Source organism: Leptonychotes weddellii, chromosome 1 (genome assembly GCF_054177405.1).
Source record: "Leptonychotes weddellii isolate Sample4059 chromosome 1, ASM5417740v2, whole genome shotgun sequence".
NCBI lineage: Eukaryota > Metazoa > Chordata > Mammalia > Carnivora > Phocidae > Leptonychotes > Leptonychotes weddellii.
This window is the reverse complement of record NC_138369.1, coordinates 102,733,109-102,735,925: the sequence shown is the minus strand read 5'-3', so window position 1 is coordinate 102,735,925 and position 2,817 is coordinate 102,733,109. Positions and strand designations below refer to the sequence as shown.

Sequence of the window (2,817 nt, the reverse complement as noted above, 5' to 3'; positions counted from 1 at the left end):
GAGTAAATCAAATACTCATAAATTTGTATCATTTTCCAAGTATATTCAGTTACCTTTAAAATATCACTGGATGAATACTATAAAAATTTAAAATAAAATAAAGTAAACTTCAGCAGTATTTTTTAAAGGTTGTGAGTGTTCAACAAACTGGAAATAACTGTCCAGCAAAATATTGCAGACATTATTCATGTATGTATAAATACTTTAATGATGAAATGTTGGCATTGTATACTTTGTACAGGACTGTTCCTTTGGTATTGAAGGGATAGGATTTGTAACCAAGTGAAGAACCAGCACTAAATATCACCAACAAGAGGAGCAAGGGATAGAATATAATGTAATGTGGAAGTTGTACTAAACAAGAAAATATTAAATTTGTGGTTAACTTTTTAAAATATTTTATGTTTAAACACTTGGATGTCATCCTTGTGCAGGGACCATGCCAATCTTCGCCGCATTGTTCCAATTTTAGTATATGTGCTGCCAAAGCAAACACACATGTTTAGACACTTGAGAAACCAGATTATAAGCTAAAATTTAAGAGTAAGAAAAGTTAGATGGTGAAATTGGAGTGGTCTAGCATATTTTCCTCTCCTGAAAAGAAATATAAATTATGTAAATAATTTTATCCTGTCCATCCTAGTGAATGATATTTTAATTATGAGCTATATATGCCTCAAAAAATAATAAAATTATAAACTCTGAATAAAAAGGAAAATAATAGATATGGAGATAAATTATTTTAAAATCCCAAGGAGCCACGATAAATTTACTTAGAAGAGGAAAATGTAATGGTCATAATGGTTATTATTTATATTATGTCAATATTTTGCTTTATCTTAGGTTTAATTCTGATACAAATGCCAAGGTTTAGGACACTCAGTTCTTATGGGACTCAGCATTCCTTATCACTTCTGTCCTGAAACAAATTAACTGTGAGTTTTGGAATATTAGCGTAAATTTCCATATAAGAATTCTTTTATAATAAGATTCTATTTATTTGTCAGAGACAGAGAGAACAAGTGAGAGAGCACAAACAGGGGGAGCAGGACAGGGAGAAGCAGACTTCCCGCTGAGCAGGGAGCCCAATGTGGGGCTCGATCCCAGGACCCTGGGATCATTAGCTGAGCCGAAGGCAGACGCTTAACCGACTGAGCCACCCAGGCGCCCCTCTGTATAAGAATTCTTAAATATATATAAATATCTGGAAATTTTCAGTAATGATAATTACTGATAGTTTTAATTTTATCTGGATCAATTTACTGTAGATCAATATTACAGTCCAATGATTATGAACATAACTAAAGTTTATAGCCAATCTAAAGAAAATGTATGTTATTAAAATATTTTTAAAATATCAGGCAATAGAGAAAAGTATAACCTGCCATCTTTCCACCTTGAGATATTCACTTTTCACATATTAATGAATATCCTGCTGGGCAATTAATTGTAAATACATGCAATTGCCTACTCATTTAGTTGTTTGTTTGTTTTTACAACAATTGGACTGCATTACATACATGATTTTATTTTATTTTTTTCTCACTTAAAATAGTGGAGTGTTATTTCCAGGGCAATGATATACTAGTCAGTAAAGAAGATCTTCAATTGCCCATTTGCTGTTGATATTTTAATACCTAGCCTGGAAATTCATGGAAAGTAGTGTGATATATTGTTGGGGAAATGGACTTGTATTTAGATGGCTCAATCCTTAGCAAAAGCTGTGCTGGAAAAAGTACTATTTAGGAAGGATGACATGAAGAAAACACAGCTGTCCTTTTGAGATTTCTAGAAGATGTTCTTTGGATTTAGCCAGAATACCAGAGTGCTCCTTAGGTTATATGTGGTTCAGAATTTGCTGAACTCTACTTCCACATAATGTTTCAAACAATGATGCTTTGATGTCTCCATTGTATTTTCTGCAGACTTGTCATTAAAAATAATCCTTTATTTGTTTCACGTAGTTTTTTTTAAATAGATTTTTATTTATTTATTTGAGAGAGAGAATGAGAGAGAGCATGAGAAGGGAGAGGGTTAGAGGGAGAAGCAGACTCCCTGCTGAGCAGGGAACCCGATGTGGGACTCGATCCTGGGACTCGATCCTGGGATCATGACCTGAGCTGAATACAACTGAGCCACCCAGGCGCCCCAATCTTTTATTTGTTTCAGAGGTACAGCGCTCACCATAGCATATACCCTCCCCAACGTCTATCACCCAGCCACCCCGTCCCTCCCACCCCCCACTACTCCAGCAACCCTCAGTTTGTTTCCTGAGATTAAGAATTCCTCATATCAGTGAGATCATATGATACAAGTCTTTCTCTGATTGACTTATTTAGCTCAGCATAATACCCTCCAGTTCCATCCACGTCGTTGCAAATGGCAAGATTTCATTTCTTTTGATGGCTGCATAATATTCCATTGTATACATATACCACATCTTCTTTAGCCAGTCATCTGTCAAAGGACATCTTGGCTTTTTCCATAGTTAGGCTATTGTGGACATTGCTGCTATAAACATCGGGGTGCACGTACCCCTTCGGATCCCTACATTTGTATCTTTGGGGTAAATACCCAGTAGTGCAATTGCTGGATCGTAGGGTAGCTCTATTTTCAACTTTTTGAGGAACCTCCATACTGTTTTCCAGAGTGGTTGCACCAGCTTTCATTCCCACCAACAGTGTAGGAGGGTTCCCCTTTCTCTGCATCCTTGCCAACATCTGTCATTTCCTGACTTGTTAATTTTAGCCATTCTGACTGGTGTGAGGTGGTATCTCATTGAGGTTTAGATTTGGATTTCCCTGATGCCAAGCGATG

General features: G+C 36.1%; 1 non-coding gene across 1 annotated transcript; it reads right to left on the bottom strand.

Moving 5' to 3' along the window:
* Positions 1-390: 390 nt before the first annotated feature.
* Positions 391-496, bottom strand: LOC115941834 (U6 spliceosomal RNA). Its single transcript, XR_004076510.1, has one exon. It is a non-coding gene; the product is annotated as a U6 spliceosomal RNA (small nuclear RNA).
* Positions 497-2,817: the final 2,321 nt, after the last annotated feature.